Below are 19,324 nucleotides of genomic sequence, written 5' to 3'. Positions count from 1 at the left end.
CATGGCCTCCTCTGTCCTGGAAAACTCTAGGCCCAATTTTGCTTTAGGCCTTTGCACTGGCTGTTCCCCTAACCTGGAATCCCTATCCTACAGGGTCCGTATAGCTCAGACTCTGCTCAGGTGTGACCTCCTTTAAGAGGACTATCCTGGTTACACACTTTAAAATTGCAGCCTGCTCCTCCAAATCCAGACCCTTTTACCTTCTTCTAGTTATTTTTTTTTCTATAGCACTAAGCACCTGCTAATGAGTATACTCATTTTTATGCTTAATTTTATTGTTTTCCATACTAGAATGTAAGTTCCATGAAGGCAAGGAACTTGATTTCATTCATTGATGTATCCCAGGTGCCTAGAACAGTGGCTTCTTAACAAATAACTGAATTAAGAAGTAGAGAAAATAATATTCTTTGTAGAAACCTACCACATTATCACTGATATACTAAGAAAGAACCTCAGGAACATATGTGGCTTCTTCAGGAAAACTGAAGTGGTGGGGAGCATTTTGGTGGCGACAGGTTAAACTGGTGTCAAATACATGCCCCCTTTCCAAAGAAGTTGAGAAATGAAGTCCTGGCATTTCTTTCCTGGAGAGGTTTTCAAATGATCTCCATGAATACCTTTTCATTACCACCTAAACTTCAGAAGTCTTCTCAGTAATCTAAACTCGAAATGTATATAGCATTCAAAAAGCTTCTAAATGCTTCACAAATACCCCACTCAATCCACAGAACAGCCTTGAGAATGAGGGAGCAGAGAACGTGGTATTATCTGCATTTACCAATAGGGAGACTGAGGTTAAAAAGAATGGCTTCTTGTCACTCGAAGCCCATGGCTGGTACGTCAGAGTGTCAGGTCAAAAACCAACTCCCATGACTTTTAATGAAGTCTTCACTCATGCACATTACGAAGGCCGACTTCTTTCAAAGGTTATGTCATTAGTTTGAGCTCTAGAAATCTCCTTAAGGTAATGTAAGCTAAGATTATTTCAATGACAGACATAATTCAATATTTTCTCTCTCTAATTTTCTTCAATGAGTGAGAACAGATGATTTTTAAATACCTTGAAAGATGCTAGTTTATGTTGTTTAAATGTAATAAAAAAAAGACAAAGAAGGGGGATTCCTATTGTCCTTCTGTGTCATTAATAAGAGTCACGAAAAATCAATGAAGACCCTCCAGGATCTGTCCTCTAGGCATATATCACTGACTAGGAAAATAAAATTTAAAATCCCTTTGAAACAGAAATGTCTTCAATTTAGCAGCTTGTTCTCTGGAACACTAAGGGAAAGAGAAGTGTTTGTTGAGAACTAACATGTTGTGTGCCACGTGCTGACACTCATCTGTTATTTCATTTTCAGAACTTCCCTTTCATGGAGCCAGTTGACCCCACCCACATCCTCTCTGCAAATGACAAGAGAGGAAGAATAACTGGGCCAGGGTCACACTTTTCTCAGGTATAAACCTGGTGCAATTCACACTATGCATTCTGATTTTAAGTGTTATGTGCTTAACCAGCTACATAATTTGTAAGAACAGTGCAAAATGAAAATGTTGGGGCTCCTTGTTAAAACATAAGAACTTGGCCCTAGCTGGTTGGCTCAGCAATAGAGTGCTGGCCCGGTATGTGGAAGTCCCAGGTTCAATTTCTGGTCAGGGCACACAGGAGAAGTGACCACTGCTTCTCCACCCCTCTCCCTCCCCCTTCTCTCTCTCTCTCTCTCTCTCTCACCTCCTCCTGCAGCCATGGCTCATTTGAGAAAGTTGGCCCTGGGTGCTGAGGATGGCTCCATGGCTTTGCCTAAGGTGCTAAAATAGCTTGGTTGCTGAGCAACAATGCAATGGCCCCAGATGGGCAGAGCGTTACCCCATAGGGGTCTTACTGGGTGGATCCCGGTTGGGGTACATGCGGGAGTCTGTCTCTCTGCCTCCCTGCCTCTCACTTAATAATAATAATAATAATAATAATAATAATAATAATAATAATAAAATAACTACACAAGAACTTCGAGATAGCAGAATGTGAAACCCAACACCCATGAAGCTGGCCCTGGTAGTGTGCTATCCCCAGTGTCCCACAACCACTTTAGAAATACCCAAGCTTAGCGTGGTAGCACAATAGAGCTGAAGGGGAGGAGCTGTCTTGTGTGAAACTGCAGAGATTAGACATGGTTATCATGGTGGCACACATGCTTGCGATGAAGGGAGGAGGGGAGACCTCAGGTGGGCAGAAAGTCACGTGGAGAAGCATGGTAGTCTGAAGGACAGAATTCAAGACCCTGATTAAGCCAGCAAAACCCATGCAGAGTGAACTTGAGACTCCAGGGCAGGAGCCTCAGACAGGGCCCTGGGCAGGGAGGGACTGAGGCACAGGAAACAGGTAGAAACATCAGGGCCGGGAACTAGACCATCAGGGGGACCTCTGATGTTTCTACAGCAGCTCCACTGGGCGGAATTTGACCCCCTTGATCCCTCACAGGCCTATAGCAGGCATGGCTGCACGTGCCTGGGGAAGAACAGAGCTGCCTGGGGGGGGGGGTGGACTGTTCCGTTCTCTTGTCTCTTCTGTAGGAGAGTCAGCTAAGGACTACTTTCGGAAATGAGTCTCTCCTTTATCCCTGGATGTAACAAAGGGAAAACGGGAGGGGCAACCAACGTTTGTAGAGCCTGGCCCTGAGCTCTGAGTTTGCACCATGATTCACAGAAGACTACTCTAAATGAGGAAGGCTATAAAGGTGAAGTGATTTGCTAATGGTTGCACATGTTACAGAACAGAGAACTGAACCCTGGTTGGCATAACTCTGAATTCCAAATGTAGGGAGTGACTGGGGAGACCTTTTCTCCGCTGTTGCCAGTTCAGTGAAAAGCTTCCAAGCCTTCCCACAGTTTCCAAGCTTTGCTGCACATTTGGATCAGCAGTAAAGCACTCTTATGCCCAAGTTTGACGACAGACCAATCACATCAGACTATCTGAGGGTAGGAGCCAGGATCATTTTTTTGAAAGATTCTCCAGGTGTTTCCAAAGTGTAGCAACGTTTGATGACCACTGACCTGCCCAGGGAAGGGTGGGGTCTAGTATGCCTTCTAGATAAGAAAAGAGGACACAAGTGATGTCCCAATTATGTCTGCTACCATCTACTGTAAACGTAAGCTAAAATGTACTGCTCACAAAAATTAGGGGATATTTCAAAATGAATATGAAGCAATAAAAAAAGAAGCATTTGATTTTTTTTTATTAAACAAGAACACCAGAAAAGCAAACAACAAGGCAAAGAAAGTTGTTTGGTTATGCAAATGAGATGCAAAACCAACTTTTATTTCATTGGTGAAAATGTACTACACAAAAGGCTGAAAGTACTGGAGTATCTGCACGTTCCCTGATCCCCTAATTTTTGTGAGCAGTATATTTAAAGTGTCTATAACTTGATTATCCTCTTGTAACTACATGGTAAAGTAATAGTCTCCAATTTTTATTTTATTTATTTTATTTTTTTTATTAATTTTAATGGGGTGACATTGATAAATCAGGGTACGTAGGTTCAGAGAAAACATCTCTAGGTTATTTTGACATTTGATTATGCTGCATACCCCTCACCCAAAGTCCAATTGTCTTCCGTCACTTTCTAACTGGTTTTCTTTGTCCCCTCCCCTCAATCACTATTATATTATTTTATTAATACCTGATATTTATTAAACACTCATTTCATGCTTAACATTTTTCAAAACACTTTCCATATGTTAGTTAATTTAATTCTCCAAAACAACTCCATAATGCATTCACTTAATCAACAAATATTTATTAAACGCCCACTGGATTCTCAGTTTTGGGGATACGATAGACACAAAAGCAGAATAACCAAATCAATTGTTCACTCTAGTGTTCAGAGGCAGAGAATAAAGAGTAAGAAATGAGTCAAGTTTATAGCATCTCAGGTCATTATAAGCACTAAGGAGAAAACTACTGCAGGAGGAGGAATAGAGAGCTGCTGGGTGAGGGGACTGCCCTGATTCTGTAGTATCAGGGGTCAGAGCAATGCCTGGGAGGCGCACTGTGGGCAGTGGGACCACCAAGTGCAAAGGCCCTGAGGTGTTTTATGCCTGGTGAGAGCATGCCAAAGGGACAGCCCAGAGGCCAGGAATGGGGACAGATTGAAGGCAGTGAGGGGAGTGGTAAAGAAATGCCGAGGGGAGATCTAAGATCATGCAGGTTCTTGGAAGGACTTCTGTATCATGCTGAGTAGAATAGAAGCCATTGGACCATTTTGAACAGAGAAGTAACCTGATAGCTGCTGCGCTGAGAACCAACAGGAGGGGGCGCTGGTGGGAGCAGAGAGAGAATGTCGGGACTGACTACATCAGTCTTAACAAAATACCATGGTGGCTAGGACCAGGGTGAGAGTGGCAGAGATGGCAGGAAATTGCTGGGTTCTTCACACATTTAGAGACCACCGTGACCGAGCAGGGCTGGGATTCCTACTTGGGAACCTGTTCCCTGCATATATACACAGGGCGTTCCCAGTGAGCTTCGACCTATGAGCACATTGTCTGTGCAAGTCCTGTGTCCTGATGAATCCAAATCACGGGAGACATTTTCTCTCCAAGGAGCTAATACTGTTTGTTTTGCACAAGAAGTACACACAAATGCGCGGGTATAGGTGACCCTGAGAACTGAGATGGTGGCTCAGAGTGAGACTTTGGAGCCAGGCTCTGTTGATTCAAATTTGGCCCCACCACTTCCTAGCATGAGTTCTGTACAAATTACTTCATCACTCTGTGCCTCAGTTTTCTCATCTGGAAAATGGTGATGATAATAATAGTAACACTCTCATAAGAAAGCTGTGGTAAGTAGCTGAATGAATAAATGCAAAGCACTCAGCCAAGTGTCTCGCACATAGTAAGCAGTCCAAAGCACTAGCTGTTATTTTCATCTCCTGAGGTCAATGAGTAGAAAGGAATAGGTTGCAGACATCATGAACTCATTCAATCTCATTAAAATATGATAACAAACTCAATACCGGTTTTCTCAGTGAAATGCCTCACAAACACTATATAAACTTGGAGGCCTTCAACTTGAAAAATCACATCAAATGCAATGACACAGTAAACACAAATTTAAATTGATATAAATGAAGCAAAATGTACCAGAATACAGAAGAATAAAAGAAGCAAGAAATCCAGGCTTGTTTGAAACCGAATCACTGTTAGTAAGTTTTCCCTGGTCTTGTTTCTAATTACTAAGTGAACATCGAGTCCAGGGCTGGGGAGTGAGCCCAGGTCACAGGGAAAATGAGGCACACTAATTACGGTGTCAGGGGTGGGACACGGGGGCAGGACCTTTTATCCCAGACACTGCCATCCTCTGTGTCAACAGAGAATGTGATGTTGGTCCCTATTATTTTATCGTCGCTTTCCCATCCAAATAAAGTTTGAAACTCACGACCAAATGTTTATTTTGTGGTCACTGCTTGTTCTAGCATTTTTCTTTGTTGTTATTTTGCCTGCACTTTGAGGACAACCTAATGGCATTATCATTTTCTTGCTCAACAGGTCATATTTTCAGAATAAATTATCTAAAAATAATCAACCTCTGTCTCTTTTCCAGTAAGAATGAATCCACAGTAAAATGTTCCCCCATGAAACATCATTTTGCTCTTTGTATTAAGGCAAGCACTTTTTGGCTCTCTCCTTGCCATATATATACATTATAAAGCTGCTTGAGTCCTTTTATAATGAGCTGAAAAAGCAGCAATTTTTTGAACATGCTTCAGTGAATTCTGCTGCTGATACTAGAAGAACACAGCTGAGGAGCTACACAAACCCCTGGCCCCAGCCCCTAACATTCTCTAGCACACAGAGATTAGGCCAGGAATCCATGACCTGAAAATACAGATTAATAGTGATGGAAAAGTGTCCAGAATTCGAGTGAACAATCTTCCTGTCCTGACAGATTCACTTGAAAAGGAATGATGGTCATCCAGCTGCCTAAGTTCCCATGACGGGAGGGAAGGGGTTTCCTTGAACTCTGGGAGCCCTTCTGCCTAAGCGGAAATGAAGATGGATACACCCAATGTATCACACAGAACCCCTTTGACTTGAACGAAGCACCCTCTAAGAAAATTTAAACTAATTCCAGCTTCTCGTGCACTCACTAAAACAGCAAGGTCCTTTTTTGGATTATGTACCGAGTGGAAAAAGTCTGAAAGGAAGAACCAAATTTCAAAGCCATTATCTTTGGTGTGGAGTTGAAGAATCTAGGAAGATGGTGGCTGGTGGGACACCAGGGTGATTAAGACTGGAATGAAAAGGGGTGTAAACAAACCTCCAGGAATGCCTGCTAACGAGGATCCAAAAGCTTCCCACATCTGGAACTACTTCCACTTCCGGGAGGCTAGGAGGCTCCGCCACTCTCCATTTCCGTTCTCGTATGTCCATGCGATTCCACCTCTCTTGTGATATAGGAAGTTTTATACTCAAACTCTCATTTTTGCTTTAGCAAATTTGGGTAAGGCCCAGTCCTTTGGAATTAGAAGAGCCTAACCAAATCCTGCCACTGGAGATGAGTTAAATTTAATCTAAACATAAATAACTGCAGATCATACGTTTTCAGTTCACAAAACAAAGTGAGCCTCATGTTTTTTTGCCTTCATGAATAGGCATATTGTGGCTTCAGAAGAACTTGACCTTCAGGAATCATTTCCACAGGCCACTGTCAGTCAATTGCCCAAACATACCAAGAGCAGTTAAAGATTTAACATTGTGTAGTCAAGCTTGAAAATTTACGTAGTACTTGAAAAGCTCAGAGAATCCAGAATGCTTAAGCTTAGAAATCACAAAATGTTTGGAGGAAACTTGTTGGAGAATTTTAGAAGTGCTTGAAATAAATGGGGCTTCTCCTCAATGGGTAGACTAAATATGAAAATTTCAGATCCCTTCAAATTAATTTATAGATTTAACACCATCCAATAAAGAGATCTCAACAGTCCTTTTTAAAGAATTCAATAATAAGAATCCTAAATTTTATATAATAAAATATCACTCTGAACAAGAAAAACACTCTGGTTGTCTAGCCCTAGAGATACCAGAAAGTACTGTAAAGTAACCATTCTTAGGATATTGTGATACAGGCACAAATCTAGGAAAGTAGGAAAGGATGGTGTAGTAGCTTTGACCAGAACAGTATATCGGGTTCCATGGTAAATTTAGAGACACCTGCCCCCTTGAAAGAGTTCAATGCAAACCTTATGGCACCAAAAGAAACAGAAATGCTTTAGCTTGTCAACCATGTGGTGGCTTCCAAAAAGAAAGCCATTACATTATAGTAGAGTGGCCATGAAAATCTTTTGTCCTACCCAGGGGTTGTTCTGCTGACTACCGGGGGACAATGAACTAAGAGTTGTCTCCTCTGACTACAAAAGATTGTTTTAATAATAAGTGAGAAAGTACCTCATTTTAAAAGGGATACTCGGGCCCTGGCCGGTTAGCTCAGTGGTAGAGCGTCAGCCTGGTGTGCAGGAATCCCGGGTTCAATTCCCGGCCAGGGCACACAGGAGAAGCGCCCATCTGCTTCTCCACCCCTCCCCTTCTCCTTCCTCTCTGTCTCTCTCTTCCCCTCCTGTAGCCAAGGCTCCATTGGAGCAAAGATGGCCCGGGTGCTGAGGATGGCTCTGTGGCCTCTGCCTCAGATGCTAGAATGGCTCTGGTTGCAATAGAGCAACGCCCCAGATGGGCAGAGCATCACCCCTTGGTGGGCATGCTGGGTGGATCCCGGTCAGGTGCATGCGGGAGTCTGTCTGTCTGCCTCCCCATTTCCAACCTCAGAAAAATACAAAAATAAAAATAAATAAATAAAATAAAAATAAAAGGGATACTCGGATGGTGGCAAAAATATAGGGAAACAGATGTTTGGAAATGATTCAACCATTATGTGTTTGTTTTATTGAAAATTATGCAATATGTATCTATAAAGAAAGCAGATTTTGAAAAATTGGGAATGAATTTCACTAACCTGTTTTATAATCTTCCAAATGAAGCATTTTTGGTGGATTGTGAGCTCATCTGTTAAATATAACAAACACAACAACTCCCATTCTGTTTGTGAGAACAGTGGTGGGACATCAAGGAATAAGAAAACTTGCAGCTGCGTTTCAAAGAAATCCCTCGCTTTGTGTCAACGGGATGGGGAAGAGCATTTCCAGATTGAGCTCGCAAGCTGCTCAAGCACTGTGTCTGTTTACGTCTTCATGCCTTTGTGGTTCCTTTTTCTCTCCCATGACAATGATTGAAACCAAGTAGAGAAATAAGCTGAACTTGCACATTTTTATTCAATAAAGTGGAAAACCAAGGTGCTTGAAACTAAATAAGTATCCTCCATCACTTTGCTGTCATTTAAAATATTAAATAATTTTTAATTCAGTGGTGATAGCAAGATGTTGACAAGTGATTGAAATATACATTTCATCCTCATTTCATCTTATTTCATTTCATTATTATATTTTTACATATTCTTTATACTCTCCATAATATAGTCTTTACAGTAGTACACATATACATAAGTTATGAATAAATTAATATAGATCATGGGGTATGTGTTCAAGACTATTTTACTAATAGGAGTACAAAACAAAAATGATTTATGTTCTATATGATTCAGGGGGTCCTTGACTTATGGTGTGACCCCAAAGGGTGAATTATATGCTCAAATCTAGTGGCCAGAATCACTGATATTACAAAGCTCACCCTAGCTCTTGAAAAGTCCAGCTTCTCACATCCATAAATATCCAATGGCGTTCTTTTTTTACAAACCTAACAATTAAGTTAGTGTCCGGGCCCAGGTCAGGCTGCCCAAGATATCCCATAATGGCATATTGATTATTTTGAATTAAAGTTACTTAAGAAATTGTCTTTGCAAAAAGGAAACCCTGACTTCTGTCCCCCTAGAATAGAGAAATCTCCATGTGAAAGGTGAGCACTGAGACAATCTTCTCTTCCGAGTTAAAAGAGCCCAGAGCGAAAGCTTGTATGGCCATGTCTTGTACGGCCTTGACTAACTTACTCCCCAAGCCCAAACTCTGGTTAGGTACCTCACTAACAAATTCCAAATCTTGCTTAGATTCCTTTCTAGTGAGCACTGACTTTCTGTGTTCTGTCAGTTTCTTCAACATAGGAATTGTTTCTTTGTCTAAAAAGTATAGAAATGTTCCTGGTTCAATCATTGCTCTGAGCCTCATTTTTTTGATCTGAGCCTTATACTACGCTTCCCTCTTGTGCAAGTATCAAATTGGCTTTTCTCCTCTTCATTTAGCCTTGTGTCAATTTGATTATGTTATTGTCAGTCCAGCTATAATAATAAAGAAGGGAGGGCTTCTCCCCCTCCCCACTAGTGGTAAGGGCGCACTCTGATGACTCAGAACTTCTGCAAGAAGTTAAAGGGGTTGCTTAAGGAAATCACAGAATCAAAGGTGTGAGCTAACAGGTCAGTTTTTGTTGTTGTTTTTTTTATACAGTTAAGTTTTAATTAAGGCCTCTGGTCTCTTAAGCTTTTCTACATTAAGATAATTATTCTTAGGACCTACCTAGAGAACTTAGTTTCCTTACACATAAATGTGCATCACTGCCCAAGATAACACTGTTTCTGTTTGGGTTTTGTTTGCTTGTGTTTCCCATTTTAACTCCAGTCCCTGTGAACTGACCCCATTCCTCCAGTCCAGATCTGTGCCTGGCTCCTTTTCTGCCTGCTCTGTGCCCTGGGAAATCTGCTCCCATGGGCAGTGTTACAGCCCCAGCCCTCTGGCTTCCTCTGAGTTCAACCAATGGGAGGAGCTGGCGGAACAGAGTGGGATAAGGAGGAGAGAGGGATGAAGGTACTTATTCCTTCTGCCCCTTCCTTGCTTTGATGAAGTTCTGGAGTACTGTATCCGCTCTGATTCCTGTTACTGTCCGTCAGTCCTACCTCCGTGGTTCCTGAGCTCAGCATGCTCCATGGCAGGGGCCTTGAGGCTTAGTTGCACTAACAGGTCCCAGCTGCTGCTGCTAGTCCCTGGGCTCCTCAGTGGGACTTGTTGATTTCCTTCTCTGGGCCTGCATTTGTCCATGTAGGCCTCTGAACCATGTACCACGCCTTTCTCTTCCATGAAGCAACCTTAAAGTCTCATGAAATAAACCCTGTCCCCTGGATAGCACTGATGGAGAGTCAACTTGTCCTGGCTTCCAGGGAAAAATGTAATTTGAGCTTCTTTTTTGATTCTTAGCAAAGAGCAATAAACACTTCTGCATTGAGAGCAGCACTGAGATGAACTATTCAACTAAAATTTATGTATATCAACCATACTTATATTTATACCCATGGTTCTCAAAAAACAAACCACAAAACCCCAGAACAAACGCCTACAAAATCAACATTTCTTTCTGAATGAAACATATTTTCCACATGGAAACTTTTTTTTTTTTTTTTGTATTTTTCTGAAGCTAGAAACGGGGAGAGACAGACAGACAGACTCCTGCATGCGCCCTACCGGGATCCACCCGGCACGCCCACCAGGGGCGACGCTCTGCCCACCAGGGGGCAATGCTCTGCCCCTCTGGGGCGTCGCTCTGTTGCGACCAGAGCCACTCTAGCGCCTGGGGCAGAGGCCAAGGAGCCATCCCCAGCGCCCAGGCCATCTTCGCTCCAATGGAGCCTCGGCTGCGGGAGGGGAAGAGAGAGACAGAGAGGAAGGAAAGGGGGAGGGGTGGAGAAGCAGATGGGTGCCTCTCCTGTGTGCCCTGGCCGGGAATCGAACCCGGGACTTCTGCACGCCAGGCTGACGCTCTACCACTGAGCCAACCGGCCAGGGCCTAAAACTTTTAAATACATTGAAGACTTTGAGTTAATATACTGACCACTGTGGAATCGTTTCTATTTGCCCAATTTAAATGAAATGCCATCTCTTTTATCTTAACTGAGGCATTTTCTCTTAGTCTCTCTGTCCAGATGTTCTTTTTTCCCTTTCATTTGTTTTATATATTTTTAATAATTTAAAATTTTTATTTAGAAAATTAACTTTAACACAGTGACAGTGATTAATAAGAATTGTCCAAGTGTTCTTAGTAAACATTCATGTTGGTCAATGCTACCGCATAGAAAACATAACAGACATATAGTACAATTTACAAGAGAGGGAACATCATTGCATTTGAAAGCTGGAGAGACCTTGGCTAATGTTGTCATGTTTTGGAAGAGTTGATTGCTCATTTTAAGATTTTGTCTACCATTTTCTTTCAAGTTGGCAGATATTAATTTTTCAAACTCAGTCAAAATCACTCTCTTTTGCTATTTATGGTGGATCAAATTTATCTACCATTCATTTAACAACTATTTAATAGAAACTTTCTATGTGCCTAGAGACCAGGATATGGCTGTGACTCAGACTGACAAGCTTCTATTCTAGTGCATGCATCAGCACACAATAGCCTGTGGGCCCAATATGATCTCCACCTGTTTTTGTAAATAAAATTTTATTGGACAGAGCCACACCCATTGCTTGCACACTATAGTGGCAGAGTTCAATAGTTATAACAGACTGTCTGGGCCACAGAGCCTAAAATATTTACTATCTGGTCCTTTACAGGAAAAAAATGCCAAACCCTCTTCTAGTGGAAGAACTGAGACAATAAAAAACAGATAAACTATATCACATATTATCAGAAGCTGATAATTTTGTAAAGGTAAAACAGCAGGCTAGAGAATAAAGGGGTGGATTGTTTTACCAGGATGGGAGTGGAAGCCTCTCTAAAGAGGCCGCCCTTGAGATGTGGAAGGAGGGATGGAGGTGAGAGAGTACCCCTGGGAAAAGCACCCTCGGTTGGGGGGACAGATGTGCGAGTGCCTTGAGAGAACAGTCTCCTAGCCACTGTTTTACTCATGTCTTCATTTCTTTATTCGAGAAATGATTAGTGCGTGTCAATTTCTAGTGAAGTTTTTCCTTGGTTCCATGCCCTCAAAGAAACTCTAATTCAGTAAAAGCAGTCCAAAACATAAACATCTAAATGTGATAGATTGCTAGAGGCAAGTGTGATGGACAGATACACCTCACACTGTGGGGCTACAATCCAGGGAGGTGGTCAGTCTAACCCGAGGGCATCGAAGGGGGTCCAGGAAAGACTTCACAGAGTAGACACGTGGGAGATGAGTCTAGAGATGCATGCTGGTAAGCACCATGCGGAACAGGAAGAAAATTACATTCCAACCCAAGGGAACAGCAAGCAAAGCCATAGAGACAGAAAAAACAACAAATGGTGTTTGGGACATCTGTAGGAGAGGGAGCAGTATGGTGGAGAAAAGAGGCGAGACAGGGAAACTACAAGCCATGTTAGAATGCTGGGCGATATCAGCCCAACGCCCTGTGTAACAAGCATGTTCTCCTAAGAAGGCCAGTGGTTCTGAGGCCTATTAATTGATTAGGATCTGGTATGTAGTGGGTTGAGGAAATAAAAATCCTGACATTTTCTTCACACTCTAGGAGACTAAAGTGACTATCTTAGAAAATAAAGTTACCATAGTTCTGAAATATTAACTTGAGTGCACACATTATTAAATTTGTGAATCAGAATATTATTCATTTTGAGTATTATAGTTCAAAGAAACAGAAAATTGAAACAGAACTTAGACTGACACATTTTTCCCAGTGATGTTTTCAGCTTTAGTGAATGAGATGCAATAAATCAAGGATGTATTAGGGCTTGTATAACTGCACGTCCAAAATAGGTTCCATTAATTCATGATCAAATTTATCCTTCAAGGACTCAGTTCTATTTGTCAATACCACTACTGAAAACCATTTGAACAATTAATCTATGATCAACAGCAAATTCATCTACCCAGAGAGACTTTTGTCATTGTTAAAGACGATGAATTTACGCCTGCAAAATGCTTATTGACTGTGCCTTGTGAATCTAATTGTAGGATCTAAAAGGGCAAAATGTTTGTCAGTTTCCCTAAAGCTGCAGAGTCCCTACAGCTAGGATGGCAATCAATTATAATAATTGCGTTCAGTTAAATGTGTTTAAGAGATGACTTTTTCTGCTAATGACACTCTAACGTGTCAGAGGCAATAATAATCAAGTCACATTCTTGGATTGATTGAGATGCTGAGCGGAGCTGGTAACATTCAACCTCACCTCTCACCATCAACCTCAGATACACATTACTCTCAAGGAACATTGTCTTGGATTCAGATTTACTGGGAATTTAAAATGTAAAAGACAGGTAACATAGGCAAGTAGCCATGCAATAAATGCTCAGAATCACATGCTGTTTGGCAATAACCTGTATAAATAGTGTGATATCTGGATGAGTGTAAGTTAATGGGCCGTGAATTGGAGAGGAGACTATAGAACACTTCACATACAATGAAAATCTACTCCTGGAGAATACATTGGTGCAACCATATTAGGAAAAATCTAAGCAATATGCTCATGCTTGTATAGGTTCCATTAATTCATGATCTAATATATCCTTTATTTGCAACCCTGACTTCTAAGCTATGGGGTAGGACTCAGGAGCAGGGATCTCAGTTCATATCTGTGGTCTTTCTGTGACACTTGGTGGGAAGTCCTGTGTATTCAGGGGTAGACGCCTCAGGAAAGTGGTCTGAAAGGAAATCAGAGGGTTTGCTGTTCTGGCACTGTTCAAGCGGAGAAGCCCTGCTATTTCAGTTGGCAGAGAAGAACAGTCATTGAGGGCAGAGTGGCCATTATCAGCCTGACCTGTGGTGGCTCAGTGGATGGAGTGTCAACCTGGAATGCTGAGGTCACCAGTTTGAAACCCTGGGCTTGCCTGGTCAAGGCACATATGGGAGTTGATGCTTCCTGCTCCTCCCCACTTCTCTCTCTTTCTCTATACCCCCTTCTCTAAACTGAATACATAAAATCTAAAAAACCCCCACCATACTATGTCTTAAAAATAAATAAAAAGAAAAACAATTAAAAAAAAAGAATGGTCACTACCTCGCAAAATTATGAATTTCTTATTACCCATATCCATTTCAAAATAAAATAATTAAACTTCAATTCTCCCATTAATTAATTAATTAATTCAATATAACCCAGGAATGCTTTTGAAACGCATGGCAGGTGATTCGGAAGCAGGGTCAAGACCACACTCTGTGCAGCTCCGGCCAGTGGGAGACATCCAAGGAGAGCTCCAGAGATGAAACACAGCCTCGGCCTTCATGTATCTGACGCCTCGTGAGGAGCACTGGCCTCTGGTATATCTTCTTAATTCCCTGTGTCCTTCTGGAGAATCGGGCTTTCCAGATGGAGAGGTATTTATGAGAAGCAAGAGCAATTCCTGATGATAAACAATTTGATGACTCGAACTGACATTTGCCATTACAGAAGCATGAATCCAGACCACCGCCAGTGATTGAAAAGCATGTATATTGGAGGCATGGATTATTTTAATTGATTTCCTGTGGCTGCTCCAACACATACTGGAGCTGCTGAGACTTGGGAGCATTCCGACCTGAACATCTAAAGTCCAAACTAATTATTTTCTGGAATAATTAACACGTGTCAGCAGGATCCATTTTACTAGATGCAGATTTCTTATGATTATAATTAATGTTTAACAAAATATGGGACATAGGCATTTTCAATTACATATATTTAACAATTGTGTGGATCTCTAATCATCTTAAAATAGTATTCATTTAATTCAAATTAAGGGCTGAAACCTATTTACAACCTATATTAGTGTGACACATTTTGGGGCCACACAAGTCATGGGGAAAATAAGTAGACGACCCAGGAAAATGCTGGGAGAGTTTGTCCCAAAACCTCTTGACTTCTAAAAAGGAGCATTAAAACTTTATACCCCACTCTCTTCCTTCAATAATTTACATTCGGGTATCTAAACTTTAATTCATATATATTTTTAAATCAGATACTGTGCTAGACCCTGAAGAAAAGCACCTTTAACATAATGGCAGCAGGTGCTGCTAACATTCACTACACTTGTCAAGGACTGTTTTCATTTTGAGAGAGAGAGAGAGAGGGAAGGGGGATGAGCAAGAAGCATCAACTCCCTTATGTGCCTTGACCAGGTAAGTCCAGGGTTTCGAACCAGCTACCTCAACATTCCAGGTCAATGCTTTATCTACTGTGCCACCACAGGTCAGGGAAGGACTGTTCTTGATTAAAGGTATTCATTATCATATTTATTTTCATGACAAACTTACTAGTTGGGTAGTATTTTTATTATTATTTCCAGTTGAGGACACTGAGTCACAGAGCAGTAAAGGAACTGGACTTTGGAAAATTAGTATGTGTCAGTGAAGGGGGCCCCTACTGAACCATTATATTACAAAGCAATACATTATATTACAAAGAAACTGATAGTCTGACCAGGCAGTGGCGCAGTGGATAGTGCATCAGACTGGGACGTGGAGGACCTAAGTTTAAAACCCAGAGGTCACCGGCTTGAGCGTGGACTCATCTGGTTTGCGCAAAGCTCACCAGCATGAGCCCAAGGTCGCTGGCTTGGGCAAGGGGTCACTCAGTCTGCTGAAGCCCCACGGTCAAGGCACATATGAGAAAGCAATCAATGAACAACTAAGGTGCCGCAAAATTGATGCTTCTCATCTCTCTCCCTTCCTGTCTGTCTGTCCCTCTCTCTGTCTCTGTCACACACACACACACACACACACACACACACACACACACACACACACACGCACCCTGATAAATAGTGCAATAGAGCAGAAATGACCCAGAAATAATGTATAAATGAGATAGCATAGGAACTTGGGCCCAGAAATGGAAAATGCCAGGTGGCCTGGAAGCCAAGTAAGACTAGGTAATCTAAAAAGACGTGGGATAAGCTAACTGCAAATATGTTACAACCCCTCCACTCTCCACTTAAAAATGCAGGGGTAGCTGATTGTATCGCCCCTCTAACTACCTGCTTAAACTATTGGCTTACATATGCAGTTGATTAAGGTTTCACCCCTATACAACCTTCCTAGGGTGGTGGTAATAAGCAGTCCACCATCTTGTCCCAACAGTGCAGGCAAGAACGTACTTACCAGGCAATGCAGCAGGAAAAGGAAGTCACCTGACCCTGACATGGAAAATCCCTTAAACCATCCTTCTTCAAAAACCCTGCCTTCTCTTGAAAGCCCGCTTTGCCCCAGCTTATGAAAGCAGCCAAGCAGAGCCAGCCCCGGAGCCAGTTCAGAGGACCTTTCTTTCCTCTGTGCTGCCTCCCTTGTGCTAGAGCATAAAATTATTAAAATCTGTCTAGAAATTTCTCTGGGGTTTCCTCTTGATTTCTAAGTTGGGGAACCCAGGAACCCCAATGCTGATAACATGAGGTTAATTCAAATCTCAGAGAAAGAATAAACTATTGTTTTAAAAGGATTTAACTGAATATCTGTTTGGAAGATAAATAAGCTAGACCCATAAACATATCATATACAAAGTTTCCTATAAATATTCAGATGTAAGACATCTAAGCAATTAAAGTACTAGAAGAAAATACTAAAGAATACATTTAAAGCCTTGGGTTGGAAGGGCATTTGTAAGTAACACGAAATCGAGAGGCTACAAAGGAAAAGACAAACAGGTTCAACTACAGAGCAATTTTAAAAATCAAAAGCATAAGCAAAGCTATAAAATAATATGCTGGAAGAAAAATTCTGTAACATATAAAGCTGATAAGTATATATAATAAAGAGCTTATACAATTCAGAAAGAAAAGATAACTCAATTTTTAAAATGGTAAAGTATACCATCAGGCACATAGATGAAAGTAATAGAAATGGCCAATAAAGTTCTAAAAGACACTAATTCTCATTAATGAATGAAAAGCAAAATACTGATATGGCATTTTTCCCCTTGAAATAAAGCTATAAGGGGATGCAACCTGCTTCTAAAGGGTCATCATAAGCTTCCTGAATTTAAATGCATATGTTATGTGTCTCAGAAATCTCATTTCTAGACCTGTATTCTTGAGGATAACTGGGCAGAGCTATGTGCCCAATGGTGTACATTACAGCCCTTTATTGGGAAACAAATGAGAAAGAACTGTGAGAACGAGGCAGTGCTCTTGGAAATTAAATATATAATTATATATTCAACTCAATAGAAATTTTGAAGACTAAAAATTTAAAAAGCCTTACAGAAAGTTGAATAAAAACAATGTGTTAGAAACACAAGATAAAATAAAAAAACTGCCAATGGTAAATTCAGAGGATTCAATATACAATTGATAAGAAATTCTAAATACAAAAGAGAAAACAATAGGGAGAAAGGAAATGATCAAATAAATGAATCTGAACAGTCCCTTAGCTAAATGACCTGACAATTTAGCCTGAGAGCCTTTAGCCTGACAAGAAAAGCACCTTCAAATCTGGATGCATCACAATGAGCTTTGAATACACCACGGTACAGAAACGATCTTTAAAGCTATAGAGAGAAAAGATACATTGAAGGTAAAGGAGAGAGAATCTGATCATTATCTGACTGTGGGACTGGAGGCCTGAAGGCAAAGTAGCTTGACTTAAACGTTCTGTGAAAAAATAATTTTCAAACTGGATTTCTATGTCAAGTGAGAAGGCAGAATAATGACATATCCAGACATGCAAATATGCAGACAGTTTTCTTCCCACACATCTTTTCTAAGCAAGTTATCTGAGGATGTGCTCCAACAAAATCAAGAGAAAGAAAGGCATGAAATTAAGGAAACCATGGATCCAACATGGGATAAGAGAGGAGCAGAGTCACAGGATGACAGTTTCATAGTGGCTCAGGAAGTCATCAGTCCACACTAGAACAGAAGGAAGAAAGAAGGGGTTCCAGATGTCTGATGCTCCTCTTGAGAAGAACAAGCATTTCAGACGGGACTTGCAAGGGGGAAAATACGAAAGGCAAAGACAGCTAGACAAGCAAAAAAATTTAAAATAGTGGCAATATAAAAACCAACCAAACAAATAAATAAAATAGCGGCACTATAACCAGCAATAATTGGTTATGCTATGAATATTTTCTTAGTAATAAAATAAAACTCTCCAGTGAGTTTTAAATTTTCAAATCAACCTACAACGGAGGCACAAAAGACTCAGAAGTGGATACAGAGAAATTGTAAATGTTTTTGATTTTTGCAATATTAAGGACAAAATCTGGAAGACAAAAGTTGGGAAAGGAAAGGGTAAGAAGAAGTAAGCAAAAAGGATGACGAATTACATTTTCATCTGATTAAGTGGAAATTATGAGAATCAGGACATGCTGTTTAGAGAAGGAAAGAAGAAATAAAAGTATAGTCTATCATTTCAAATCACAAAGTGATTTTATAGCTCTATCGTTAGAGAACTATACCAGGCAGGGAGAAGTCTGAGAAGGAGGTAGGGAAAGGTGCAATCAGTCTAGTGTTATCTGGCAGAGTAAACAAACAGTAGATAGAAGTCCAGAATAGGTCATCCTAGAAATACCAGTTAAAGCATATCACTTAGATCAGGGGATGGCGGATATTTTTTGGTAAAGGGTCAGATGGTAAAATATTTGAGACTTTGTGGTGTGAGAGATAAAAAACAATTTTTCCTCCACCTTTCTAAATTCTTCCAGTTGGACTAATAATCATATTAACATAAGATAGATTAACAAGAGAAAAATGACCAAATTTATGATGTATGTACATGTGCAGGCTCCATAAGAATATGAGATCTCAGGACCATTCAGGCAGTTGAGGTTGACATGCCATCTTGAACTAAAGAGAAGGGTATTTGTGCTTGGAACTTCAAAGGTCAGGAAGGCACTTCACATGGAAACAAAACAGCAAATGTTTGGTAAATAAATGTTTGCAGGCCTATCTTTAACAATGGGATTCAGGCAGGACTTTGAACAAATGGACTTTGCTAGACTCCTTCATATCACACTTTCATATTAACTATAGTCATCTATGACAGTATCTTCCTTCCTAGAGCAGGTCTTCTACCTAAATTCTTTTAGGCAGTTAGGGGGAAGGTCAAAGGTTTTTCCTGGGTGTCTTTTAAAAAATAACCAATATAGTATATATAACCAAAAGGTATATATTGGTGTGGCAAACTGCTTGCCCTCACAGGTCATTTGGTCTCCATCACAACTACTGAACTCTGATGCTGTAGTTCAAAAGCAGCCAGAGACAAATGCATAGAAAAAGGACTAAGCAAAGAAAAAGACCCTCATACACACGGACAACAGTGTCGTGGTTACAAGAGGGAAAGGGGGTGAAGGAAGTAGAAGAGGGTAGAGACGGGATAAATGGTGATGGAAGGAGACTTAACTTGGGGTGCTGAACACACAGTACAATGTAAAG

The 19,324-nt window shown here is 40.9% G+C and overlaps 1 protein-coding gene across 2 annotated transcripts in view; it reads right to left on the bottom strand.

Annotated features, from left to right (window-relative positions):
* The window catches only part of FRMPD4 (FERM and PDZ domain containing 4), a 507,254-nt gene that overhangs the window by 95,546 nt on the left and 392,384 nt on the right, over positions 1 to 19,324 (bottom strand). The window lies entirely within an intron of this gene.

The sequence above is a fragment of the Saccopteryx leptura genome, chromosome X (assembly GCF_036850995.1).
Source record: "Saccopteryx leptura isolate mSacLep1 chromosome X, mSacLep1_pri_phased_curated, whole genome shotgun sequence".
Classification (NCBI taxonomy): domain Eukaryota; kingdom Metazoa; phylum Chordata; class Mammalia; order Chiroptera; family Emballonuridae; genus Saccopteryx; species Saccopteryx leptura.
Note: the sequence above shows the minus strand (reverse complement) of the source record. Positions and strands in the feature narration are given on the sequence as shown.